Source organism: Carlito syrichta, unplaced genomic scaffold (genome assembly GCF_000164805.1).
Source record: "Carlito syrichta isolate Samal-C Ts95f unplaced genomic scaffold, Tarsius_syrichta-2.0.1 Scaffold304886, whole genome shotgun sequence".
NCBI lineage: Eukaryota > Metazoa > Chordata > Mammalia > Primates > Tarsiidae > Carlito > Carlito syrichta.
This window is the reverse complement of record NW_007248982.1, coordinates 242438-256222: the sequence shown is the minus strand read 5'-3', so window position 1 is coordinate 256222 and position 13785 is coordinate 242438. Positions and strand designations below refer to the sequence as shown.

Sequence of the window (13785 nt, the reverse complement as noted above, 5' to 3'; positions counted from 1 at the left end):
AACCAGAGGGGGAAATACGTGGCCTGAAGCTACTCAAGTCCCTAAGGGAGGGAACAGGGCAACATGACTTCCTATATCTAAAAACAGTACTTAGATTTTGCTGTCCAAGTGGGGTCATAATGGAAACCCTGCCCTGCAGGAGGTAGAGAGTTAGACCTATGGACCCCACATAAACCAGAACTCTCAGACGACCATACTCTTAGTAAACAGGAGTATTCAGGCCACAGGAAGTTCATCTGTCTCTACGTGGACTCAGAGTGGGAAGACATTGGAGCCATGGGCCTCCTCTACGACTGAGGCTCAAATTTACAATAGGTGAGTGATCTGGGGATCTCTCAAGTGAGGAATTACCATAAACATAGTCCTGGTTTAATGATAGCCAGGCATGTCTGGCAAAAGCACTCTCAAAGCTACTCTTGAGGTTAATACTCTCAGCACAGGGCTACATAAAATTCTAAGAGCTAAAGGCCCCACTGATAAGGAGACTATAATCTGAAATTATAAAGCCCACCAGACAACAAACTACCGTGAGCAAATCAGCAAACATATCAAAGAATAGGATTAGACCTATGGGAACATAAGAAAAGTGTTAGATAGAAACAATCATATAAAGCATTTATAATGACTGAAGGTAGTAAAGTAGAAATCAACATAATAATAAAAGAACAACACAGCAGGTAGATCTAAAAAAGAACAAAATAGAACAGCTGCAGGTGAAAAATATATTCCTCAAAATTATAAATATAATGGCTGGATTAAATATGAGATTAGACACTGCTGAAGAAAAACACTGAATATTGGAAGACAGATCTGAGGAAATTTCCTGGAATGCAGGACCGAGGGATAAAAAGAGAAAAAATGAAAGAGACACGGGAATAAGAATGTTCAACATATTTCTATCAGTGGACAGAGTCAAATTTGAATTATAAATGGTTTATCATTTTTTAAGAATCGATGGAACAGAGGAATTCTCATATTCAGGACTCATAGTAAGTCTAGAGCAAAAATAAAAATAAGACCATACCAAGGCAGGACATCAGAAAATTTTAAAACAATACAGGTGTAGTGATCAGGAAGAAAGTATAGTTGACTCACAAAGGAACAGCCATTAAACCAGCAACAAGTGGTCTTCTCATTAGTAGTAGCACCAGAGAAGAGAACAGGGATTTTAAAGCAATGAGAGAAAAACCACTAGAATTTGATACTTCACTGATCTGTTATGCGAGTGTCAGGATTCATTAAATACATTTTCAGACAAAAACTGGGAAACTTTCCCGCTAAAGACTGAAGGAAGAATATATTTTGGAAAAAAGGGCAATTTCACCCAAAATGAAGAAAAGAGGAAGAGTTAAGGGGCAGTCAATCTGAACAAATGCTGACAAAGAACACTAGTCATCAAAATGGTAATTTAAAGATACAAAGACAAGGTGAAACTGAGCAATAATATGTGTGTCCCAGAGTGGTAAATAAGGTCAGAGTCTAAGTCTCTGGGCTTACTTGACAGTAGGGCAAATTCTCTCCAGATCTTGTTAAATCAAGTATGGTTATTAAAACTATCAGAATAATTGCTAAAATATAACTGCTGAACTGGTCAAGGGAAAAACAAGGAGTAAGGAAAACTTAGTCAATCCAACAGAAGGCAGAAGATGGTGTCAAAATAAAACAAAGCATGTACAGGAAACGCAGGGCACATGTAAAGCACAAAGTAAGATGTATCTAGGCTAAACATTAAGTGACTGATAGATTAGATTTTTTTTTAAAGAAAAACTTTGACAGCATGGTTATAGTCATTGTATTTTCTAAAACATTTAAATTCTAGCATCTAAAATTTAAAAAAGTTATTGCAGTTATTCTGCAGCATGTTAAGAGATTTCCCATAGAATGTATTTTTCTTTGTACAGTACTATCACATATGCTTTGTAATCAGATATGTTTATGGATGGAGAAACCAGAGTTCTTGGAGTTGAATGCTGACCCAGATGTCATGCTGGAAAGCAAGGTTTTAGATCTGGGACCATCTTTCTTCTGATAGTAGCACAAAATCCTCTTAGCTTTCCAGGTCTCTTTTTCCATACTCCAAAAGAGAAAACACCAGTGACAAGCGGTCACGACCCTCCCAGTCTCAGACTTGTGCATCCTAAATGCTTCTATGTTCTGCAAACCTACACAAATAAGTGAATGAATGAATGTTGACTTTAGGGTTCCAGAAACCACAGTGGTTACATGTAGAACCAAGTACATGTGGACACACAAGACTGTCCAATGTCCATGTCTGTCTCATGTTGGCCACCCAAGTCTAGGCTGTGCTACCTTTCAGCTTCTTCTACCATAAACTATAATTCTGTGAATTGCCCCATGGTTCTTATGGACCTGTGGTGTTCCCTGTTCTGTTTTCCACCTGCCCCAACACTGCTGCTCCACTGATCAAGACCATGGATCAAACATCCATCTCAAGCTCCAACCATTCCCTGCGGCCCTGCCCCCAATCCCCTCACGATGGACAGAGATGTCTTCTAGCAAGAGAAATTATTGACCAAAAATTAGAAAGTAAAGTCTCCTGTTTCTCTGGCTACTCACCCCTTTTTGCATGGAAGTGGTTGTAAGCTTCTCAAGGGCAAGACTTACTGCCTACTTCATGAAAAGTATCTTCACTGACCTCTCTCCAAGGGCTGTGCCGAGGACACACGAGTGAGCAGAGTCCAACTAAAACTTGTTCACTCATGAACTGTTTGTGCAATGATGGCTTCAAGGAATTAAAAAAAACTGCACTTCATAAATCACGCTAGCTTTACCCATGTACATGGACAGTGAGATAATTCTATCTGGGCCTCGAGTTATGCTGCTGTCATTCAATTCCTTTGAATACTGTCTATGAATCTACAGATGCCAAGAGTCCTCGAATAGGACAGAGGAAGTATTTGGGGGAGTTTCTGCTAGTTCACAAGTAGCCAGCTGATTGTTTTAGTGATCGGGCACTCAGAAAACACCTGCTGCATGAATGAACGCTTCCCAAGCCATATTTTAGGCACCAGTTTCAATTGTTTTCTCTCATAACCATTAATCCGTAGACTTGTTAACTACCAAATTTCATGATGACTCAAATTCAACAAGCATTCATTTATTTAATGGCTTTGCTTTACTTCTTCTATCTTGCCCAAATTACTCACTATAAGGACTGCCCAGCCCACAAGAAGCCCAAACTTCACCTGCATGCAGCCTATTTATGTAGCAAATCTCACTTATACCCCATAGCTCTAAAACAAAAATGAAAAGACATGCCAATGAAAAAGAAAGTCTGCCCAGCAAGGAAATGGTAAAAAAGAGAGAGAGAGAGAAGAGAGAGAGAGAGAGAGAGAGAGAGAGAGAAAACAATTTACAAAAAAGAGAGGCTCCAGAGTGGTGGGCACCTCTTATCTCAACAAATCACCCGACAGAAGAAGATGAATCTATACCACAGGTGACTGCATTTCTCTTACCCTTAATTTCTCCCACAAATTCTCTGGACTATCACATGATCCTCTCTGGAGCCCAAATGTTCAATTAAACCAGATTATAACTCCCTGCACATGGTCCCTGACTTACACTGGTTTGACTTAACAGTTTTCAGCTTAATGATGGTGTGAAAGCCACACGAACTCAGTGTTCTCCTTAGCTTACGATGAGACTACATCTGGATAAGCCCATTATAAGCTGGAAATATTATAAGTCAAAGACGCACTTTCGAGTTTAACAATATTTTCACTTCGTGGTGGATTTGTCAGGCCATAACCCTACAGTAAGTGGAGGAACATCTGTGATACTAAACATCCCACAAACTCTCCTTAGGAGGCCCAAGTGCTTGTCTCTCTGGGCTGGCGTGGCAGGAGAGATTGGTCCAATTTGGGTCACAGCATTTTTTCCTTTAAACATCACGTGATCAAAGCAGAAAAGACAGTGTGTTGAAAACTCAGAGAGACTAAAAAATAAAGCACCAGCATCATCATAGCATTTTAAATAGCAAGTCAGATTTTTAAAAATAAAAAGGCAAGGCGGGCATGGTGGCTTATGCTTGTAATCCTAGCATTTTGGCAGGCCGAGGCGAGAGGAATGCTTGAGTCTAGGTGTTCGAGACCAGCCTGGACAATATAGTGAGACCTCGTCTCTACAAAAAATAAAAAAATTAGTTGGGTGTGGCGACACATTCCTATAGTCCCAGTTACTCAGGAGGCTGAGACGGAAGGATTATCTGAACCCAGGAGAGGAGGCTGCAGTGAGCCGTGATCGTGTCACTACACTCCAGCCTGTGAGAGTAGAGGCTGAGTGAGACCGCAAACTCAAATAAATAAATAAATAAGTGGCAAATCACTCCCCTTCCCACCAGAAACAGGAGATCTCCACACCCACCAGTCAAGATGTGATGACAGAAAGGACACTGCCTCTCTCATAACCAAGCCGTCCACAAGGAGTTGCAAGGAGCACCTGCCAGGGGAGGCGCGGGTGCTGTGGGGATGGAGGCCACCATGGCTGACCGTGGCTACTAGGGGCAGAAGGCATGTCCACAGCTGCCCAGGACACGGCACACCCTCACGTCAGGTGTTCCAGGGGAAATTCGGGAAGGAGCTGCAGCGACTGCTTCCTTAACTGAACACATGTTCCTGCTAGGGGCTTTTGTCTCTCCCAGCTGAGGCGCATTCAGCCTTCTGCGGTGCCCGTCTCCTGCAGCAACTCTAGCCCGCAGTGGTCCATGACTTCCTCCCTTTCCCTAAAGCCCCCATCGGTGGCCACTGCTCTGGGGTCCTGTTCTTGGGTGAGAAACGAATCAGGGAATGTGTATGATGCATGAATCACTGAACTGTTGTTTAACTGTGTTAACACTCTGGCTCTTTCCCTTCCCAAGATCTGGTATAGGCAGATCTTCACCAGAGAAAGGTGGTAGGGTGAGAAGTCAGGCTCTGACCAGGAAACATGAGCCATCCTTTAGAAAGAGGCGGTGTCTATGGTCATTCGCCAGCCCTCCCACCAGACCTCAAGGTCCGGTTACCAACACTTGAGGCAGGTGAATGGCAGTGTGGGCTGTGGCTGAGGGCTCTGAGCCAGACACTGGCCAGCTTCGTGGTGTTAACCACATGCCAGGCTCACCCAGTGGGCTGGGTGTGGAAGGCCAGGGGCCTCTCACTCACCTCAAGCTATCAGAAAATGCTGATGTGGGTCAAGATTGGTCCTCGTTATGGGCTGAATGGCATTCCCCAAAATCCACATGTTGAATCCCTGAGCCCCTCAAGGTATTTTCTCAGTATGTAACCTCATTTGCAGATGGAGCCTTTAAAGAGTTAATTCATTCTAACCCCAGTCAGAATGAATTAACTCTTTAAAGGCTCCATCTGCAAATGAGGTTACATACTGAGAAAATACCTTGAGGGGCTCACAGAAACAAAGATCCGAGTATCACATGTTCTCACTCATATAATGGACCTTGAACATCCAATGAAATACTATAAGAAAATGACTGATGGTACTGGGAAACTATGGGGGGGGGAGGGAGATGGGATTAACAGTAGCAAATATCTGTCTGGGAACGGGGAAACACCCCATATCAACAGGGTGCCTGAATGAAACGCAATTGTATACCTAACCTTTGACTGTACCCCACAACTTCATAATAAAAAAAAATAAATAATTAAATAAATAAGTTAAAAAAAAAGAGCTAATTCAGTAATTCAGTTAAAATGAGGCCATTAGGGTGGGGCCCTAATCCAATTTGACCAGTGTCCGTAGAAGAGACAACAGAGATGTTCTCCCGCAGATGACACAGGGAAAAAACACCTTGTCTACAAGCCGAGGAGGAAGGCCTCAGGAGGAACCTGGGCCCACACCTTGATCAAAGACTTCTGGCCTCCAGCTCTGTGAGGAAGACGTTTCTTTTGTTTGGGCCACCCCATCTTAGGTACTTCATTATGGCAGCCTGAGCTTAGCAACTGCAGGCCCCTTGAAGTCCAGAGACCCCAAAGAGCTGGCACTCATGCTTACCAGGGGCCACTCTTCTCACTGACATCACTGGGCATGCTCTGTGCCTCAGCAATAATGTTCACATACAATTCTCATGCACAGGAAATGGGCATGCCTGAGACGAAGAGCCCGCTGGCTTGCCCACCTGGTTACTCCCATCATTACCCTAAGGTGGTTTTTCAGAGGATTTCCTTCTTTTTGGGGAGGGCTTCCTGAAACTCTGTCCTAATTAATCATTATCACTGCCTCTCCCAGAGATGATGGTGGCTGTCTTGTGTAGACTAATAATCAGGCACAAAGAGGAGACAGCCAAGAACAGATTAGTTTCATTATCATATCAATTTCAATAACAGCACCAGTGATGAGTGCTGTGTAAATGTGCAGCTTTGTCCTCAACAGGCTTCAGAAGCTGGTGGCCCTGCCACCGATGAGGGACACTTCTGTAAGTACTCCTGGAAGGAAAGATAAATGGCTCCCAAACACAGGGAAATATGCTCAATCTCACGCACAGTAAGAGGAATGTAAATTTAAACTACTTCAAAATAGCCTTTTCCATTTACAAGTAGCAAAGCAGAAAGGTTTTGTTAATACCCAAGGTTGGGGAGGCCTGGGGACAGAGGCACCGTTTCTACACCATTAGGGGAACGGTCAACGGGTCAAACCCACTGGCAGGAAACATGGTGCTAGCTATCAAAATAAGCAACAAGCATCCTTGATGACTCAGGATCTTGCTTCTAGCAATTCACACGACTCATATTTCCACATGGTCTGTGTTGTTTAGAGTGGCAAAGTTTGAAAATTGCCTAAATTGCCCTTAATGGGAGATAATCCATTTGTGTACATCAAGTCACAGAAGAACACATGGTTGCTGAAAGAATGAGACACAGTCACTTAGATTCATGCAGAATCGTCGCATACAGCATCCCATGAGGAGGTGCGTGGGTTTCTGTGTGTAGCTACTATTTATGCATCACAAGAAGACTGCGGCAGCAACGCTGGCTCTGGGGGGATGTTGGGGTCCTGGAGTCCTGGTGTGGGTGGGAATATCTGCTTCCCATGGTTTACCTTCCCACCATGGGCACAAACAATGCTGTTATTACAATGTCTTCATGAAGCACGCACACAAACAGAGCGCCATCCTGAACTTGGGTCACTGGGACTCACTTTTACCCCTTAGTACACCATGACAAAGCAAACTGTACATCTAGGTCATTGCAAAGTTGCTTTGGGAAAAGATGTAGGATTTGCAGGCTGAAGGTTGCCCTTGGTTTAGAGATGGCCAGATGAATGCTCTCTCTTAGGGGAAGAGAGGGGAGCCCCACACCCACAGACTTCCAGGTGTAAGAGCAAGGGTCCCCACTGAGCAAGGCACACAGTAGGCACCGCACATGCATCCAGGAGGAACCAGCCTGGCCTACACCTTGATCAAAGACTTCTGGCCTCCAGGGCTCTGGGAAGACATTTCTGTTGTTTGGGCCAACCCATCTTAGGGACTTTATTATGACAGCCTGAACGGGGCAATGCAGGCTCCTTGAGGTCCAGAGAGCTCAAAGAGCTAGCACTCATGCTTACCAGGGGCCATTCTTCTCAATGACATCACTGGACATGTTATTTTTATCAATTAAAACAATGTCCCACTGCACAGAAGAGGCAGGGCACGAGGCTTGGCTGATACCTGGCCCTGTGTGAGTCTGAGTGGTGCACACCTGAGTCACGGAACATCCACAGGAGTCATCTAGCACAGGACACTATGTAGACACAGGAGTCTCCAGAACATCCACTCAAGCAAGTCAGGATGTCAGGATGAATATTCGAGGTTCATGCCAGGCCCAGAGGCCACGGAAGCTGTTGGGGAACGCTGACAATACACTTGGCCTGAATGCTGGTGGACACCTGTGCGGCTTGTAACTGGGCTCCCCGCCCACAAGAGCCACATGGGAAATCCCCAGGTTTTCAGAGTCAGTGAGTCTCGTGCCTAGATGCGCCTCGATCCTGACTTGGTCATGCACCCAGCCTCCCATCCTCCTCCTCTGGTGACTTCGTGCAGTCTCAGGACATATAGCTTGATGTCCCAATGTTTGCGGTGGGTGGCGGTATCCTCCGACTGCTCTTTGGAGAAAGACATCCCCAACTAGGGTCTCCCCGAAGGGGTGGGTCATACTCCCACATCATGGGACGACGGGGCCAAGAGCCATTCCCACAAATGCCTGCTGTCTACACATCAGGCAATACTCAAACAGAGAGAAACAGCTTCAGTGAAAAACACAATTCTCCAAAGGTGAGCCACGAACGATGGCATCATCCACACAGATAGCAACTCACTCTGTTTTGTTTCTGTATGTTCATGCTCTATAGCTGGGAAGAGCCATCCGTTGGCTTGGTGTAATTTATGAGGCCTCGCTAACAACCCGAGTCAGCGAGTGACAGCACAATAGCAGCCCAGCCGCAGTTACGTTCCTGGCGGCGCAGTTACCTCTATCCTGGGAAAGTGACCATCTGTGCCTGTCAACCACGAGCGAATGACGGAATGGGAACCTCTAGAAATAGAAGGCACCAAGACACGGAGGCCCGGGAAGTGCCTTGCCCAAGGCCCTCCCTGTGGTGGCTGTCTGGGGATGCAGATGACCACTCCGGCCGGCCGATTCACAGCCTCTCTGGGAAGGGATGCTCAGCATGGTTTCAAGAAGCCATCCTAATTAAGCAACTAACTTATATTACTGCTAGATATCAAAACGAACAAAGCCAATAAGCGTGCAGGGATAAAATGATGAGACAGTGATCACTCAAAGTGTACCAGCTGAAAAGTAAAGGGCCCTAAATGGGATTCAGGACAAACAAGGGGGCCGAGACGCAGAGAGACCGCGAGGCCTGCAGCTCAGGCCATGTGGATATCTGAAGTGGCCCCAGGATGGACACACATCATGTCTTACGCATTGTAGACCTTTAGCAGGTTCCGCTGGCGCATCTGAGGAAAGCGCAATGGAGCCCCCAAAGATCTGTTCCCAAAGCCCTCCTGTCTCAGGGAAGTTCATTGGCTTTCCTGTTTTCTGTGATGACGGGAAACCACTGGCCACTTTGCAATGTCAGAACTCAACATTTTTCATGTATTTATATCACTGCTCTCAGTTTTATTGTCTTCATCTGTGAAGTGGGCGTAACAACGTTCCTAGTTTATCAGTTTCTTAGGACAGGGTTGCTCTATAAATGCTCAAGGATGCATATTCTTGATAGCACCATATTTTCCAAGAATAAGGGGAATGTGAGGATCACAGTCCATGTTCTTACATTCAACATGGATGAAGTTGTATTTTTAAAAACTACTTTTTCAGCACCACTTTCCTGAGTTAAGTTCTATATTCTTTAAATCTAATGTAGAAAAGTATTAAATCAACTTTCTTTTTTGACATTCCCATTCCCCAAAGAACCTTCTCTAGTAGTGTAAGACACGTTTCCTCATGTCCCCTCTACAGGGGGTGCTGGCCTGTCGACACATGCTAGAAACATTTCCTTGTGACCCCTCTATGGAGGTGCTGGCCGGTCTACACGCGCTACAAACATTTTCTATGACCCCTCAATGGAGGTGTCTACACATGTTAGAAATGTTTCCTTGTGATCCATCTATGAGGGGGGAGGAGTGCTGGCCTGTCTACACATATTAGACAAGTTTCTTCATGACCCCTCTATGGGGTTGTGGCCTGTCTACACATGCTTGTTTGTGTTTCCCCTTTTATATCACGATTCAGAGCTGACTCATGTGTAATTAGTAACTCTTGGGACAGTTACCCTGTTCTCGACATCCTCACACAAAGCCAGTCATGCAGAAACATCGCCCTTCTGCAAGCAAAGGGATGCAGAAATAGCTCTTTAAAAAAAATAAATTCAAAAATGATTCTCTACCTTACAAAAGGATGCGATAGAATTTCTGGAAAAACCATGCCCCCTCTCAAATATATATAACTTTTATAATAGTTCCATGAAGTCGCTTTAATGTGACTGCTTTTCAGAGTTCTGACCTTTGCCCAAGCAAACACTGTCATATTGCCTTGCAAGCAATTCTTTAGAAGCATCCTAGGTTTCTTGATGAGAGTGTTTCCCATCCCCGCCTTTCTCCTCCCAGCTATTCCATTCATTCTGCAAGTATTTATGAGTGTGGCCACCCTATGGAGACTCCAATCACCTTCTCCAGGACCATATAAGAGAGGTGGGTACAGCCCTAGCCTCCCAGCACCCAGTTCTTGGGCCTATACTCTTCCCTGGGTGCCTGGAGTTGCCCATTTTCCAGGGGCGGTTGACATTCTGGGGTGGGTTTTCCCTGTGGATAAGGGTACTTTTCTCCTAGTTTCATCAACAGAAAATTGGAATTTTTAAAAGGCATTTTCTAAGAGAATGAAGGCAAAGCACAACAAAAAGCAGAATCAAAGTCCAGAAACAGAGAACAAGTGGAGTGTACTGAACATGGGCCCAGGACTGGGGATGCTTGGCCTGGTTGACCAGATCCATGGAAGCACAGGCCTTGCCTGGTTCCAGTTCCTTGCCACGACCCTTTCCTTAGCAGCTTAATGCAACTGCGGCAAATGACATCTGTGAGATCTTCTGATGGGTGGCCTTTCAGATGCTCACTTGGTTTTATCTTCACAGGAACCCCAAGAGGAAGGTGCTGTTATCAAGCCAATATCACAGATGAGAAGACAGAGGCTGCAGGATTTGTCCAGGGACACAGAACCCATAAACAACAAGGCTTCTCAGCTTTGTTGGCTCATTTATGGAACCCAGAATCTGTGCTTCATCTTGTCTTGGACACTGGATGCCCCCTGGGTGGCTGCTCTGATGACATGCCCACCTCTGCCCGTCCCCATGCTTCCACTCCTCCTCCTCAAAAGGTTCTTGCTTATTCCCCTGGTGGTCCTTGAGACATGTGCCTCCCAGGACACCTTGACCAGATAATTAAATTCCTCTCTGCAGTTGTGTGACACTGGCCTCTTCCTGGTGATGCTAAGTGGCTAACCAGCCCACTTGGGTTTCATCATTGCGGCAGGCACCAGTGCATCCCCTTCCCCTATCTCCCAGAGGAGACCCTTTTCTTCCTCGTTCCGTATGAAGCCTCCCAGGCCACAAGTCTCTTTTATGAGGGATGAGGTTTGCTTATTCCTCTAGACAGAGTCATTGTTTCTAGAGTTCTGTTACTCCCAGTGTCTGTCTAGAATGAAATCACGGCCCTCTGCACACAAAGTGACACCATGAGCCACAGCAGGAAGAGACATCTGGAGCAGGAGAAGGGCTCTCTGAGCCTGCGGGCTCTTCTTCCAGGGCCAGCCTGGCCCAATGGTGCCCCGCGTATCAGGCAAGTATGCAGCCTTGAACTTCCTGTGTATCCTTCAAAGAGGTCATGTGCTCTTAGCTAAAGAAAAGGCTACAGGTCTGCACAGGGACCACAGGTCTCAGTGAGGAGTGTGTTCTCCAGATGACTTGGCCAACTGCCTGCCTCCATGATGGGGGGGCTCCTGGCTTCCACCCTGGCATTCATGTATAATTAGCTTTTGCTGTTAATTTCATCATATCTTTATGTTCAAATGTCACATTTTGCCCAGCGCTCCGGAGAAGCAGCCGAATCTCAGGAACAGTTGGTTCCTTGGATTTACCTGGACTTTGCATAATTTATCTAATGGTCCCTGAATCCTTACTATGTAGATCAGTAGAATCATCATGTTAGCTGTCTGACAGAAATGAGCGTTTCCTCACAGAGGGTCAGGTGGACTGATCACACAGAATTATCTTCCTTGTAGCTTTAATGAGTCAGAAGGTCAGTGATTCCAGCGTGTTCTGCAGGTACTGACACAAGCAGGTTTTCTACAGCCTGAGTGGAGGATGGGGGAGCCGGCTACAAACCAGTTACCTCTGAATATGACTCTGCTCTAATCAAGACGTGCTCTCATGAGAATAGGCCTGTAGCTTCAGCGCCGAAAAGACGTGCCATTTTACCTGCGTTTAGTGGGCGAGAATTCTAGCAAGAATGCTGACTGGGGCTCATGAATGCCGCCTGTCTCCAAGCCTCTCGGTTCCTGTACCAGGGAAATATTCGAGATGGGATCCCGTGTGACTGAGAGAGCACTGGAACCCATCTGCAAAGTCAGGCCAAAGTTAGGTCAAAAGGAGGAACTATTGAGGGAAGAGAAGACACCCAGAGGTCAAGGCACAGCCGGGTCTACTTGGTGGCACTGGCACAGCACAATCCCTATCTGTCTCCATACTTGTCCCAACTCCTACTAGCAACTACTGCGTTTTGGAGTCAGGGAGATGTATGTGGTAACATTTGGTTTCAGAAAAGCATTGATTGATAAGAAAGGTTCAGTTTTCCTCGAGTTTGCAATCTAGATGCATGGACTCCAGTGAGTTGGTCAGACTGCCTCAATGTGTTTCTCGATCCAGCACTGTAGTTGGGTAAGGGGTAGACATGTATTTAGAAACACACCCATGGCAAGGCACTTGTCGTGACATGTCCCTTCAATGGATATCTTGTGTCAGGTTTTGTGATGTTTTGGTCAGTTAAATAGTGAGTCTCTTCTTGTGTTTTAGACATTTTAATAGAAATTAACCCTTGTGTTTGCTTTCAGATTGGCCGTTATACATGTGAATGGCAAAACACAATTTTCCATGAAAAAGACAGCATCTTCATGTACCAACAGGACTTGAGATATCATCAAGTTGTGACTGAGTATCTTGAAATATGAAAATATCAGAATATAATAAGAGCTCTCTAAATGAAATTTCCCCTTCACTAACTTGTCAGATAAACATATTTGGCTGATATGTTTGGCCCCAATACCAAATCTCATTACAAATCTGAATTTTTGGTCTACTTTCCTTTTCTAAAAGGGACAAATGTCAAAACAGTCTCTGAAAAGTCAGCTCTAAAGTCCCATAACCACTCTGCATCGAGAGAAGAGGTTCTGTCAAAGATCACGACCAAACACACGTCTACTAAATGAGCTATCTGCTCCTCAATGCTGGAGACTCTGGGATTCATTCCCCTCTGACTCCAGAATCAGCAGGGAGTGCATTTCTGGAGGCAGCCTTGTGTCCGGGACACAGGGTCTGAAGGGTCTGAAGGGAGAAGAAGCAGGGCGAGGGTGTGCCATTTTCAGCTCACTGAGGGGGAAAGCCAAACTTCTTGGTTCTTGTTTTGTCGTCTTGAGTTATCTGGTAAGTGGGCTGCTGTGTTCCTCAGTCTCTTCACATGTCTGGTCCAAGGGGGCCTAGAACTGTGTGTTTTCCATGCAATACGAACATCCAGGGAGCAGGAGCCACCCACACTGTCCCTTGGCCAACAAGGTGTTAGCCTCCTCGGCAGACTCTGGGCTTGGTCTCCAGACTCTGCAACAAGGCTAAGCTTTTAGCGAAAATATGGTTGTCTGGCTTTTTGTGGTCTTATTCCACCAGTCTATATTGGTGTTAAATTACCAGGTAAAAAAAAGTTTGCAGGAAAACTAATGTTAAACAATTTGCAGGGCCCATCTTAAGACTCAGGAAGGGAACTCTACTGTGAAAACTGTTTCCCTCTCCCCAAAGTGCAGCGGCTGCTTCAGCCAAGCAACAACACGGGTTCTGTCTTTTATCAAAGGGTGGCTCCATTTCAGTATGGAGAAGAACACGGCTGGGATGCCCTGTGTCCTGGCTTTCACAGTCACCAAACAGGAAGATGCTTGGGGCTCGAAGATCCAGGAGTCAGCTGGTAAGAAGCTCTGAGTTACAAACATCTCTCTAAATGAAACTGGGACATTAAATATGCATCCACATGTGGTC

General features: G+C 45.5%; 1 protein-coding gene across 1 annotated transcript in view; it reads right to left on the bottom strand.

Annotated features, from left to right (window-relative positions):
• LOC103263345 (receptor-type tyrosine-protein phosphatase N2-like) overlaps positions 1 to 13785 on the bottom strand; it is a gene marked incomplete at its 5' end in the record, with an annotated part of 138858 nt that overhangs the window by 90865 nt on the left and 34208 nt on the right. The gene's annotated exons all lie outside the window — the stretch shown is intronic.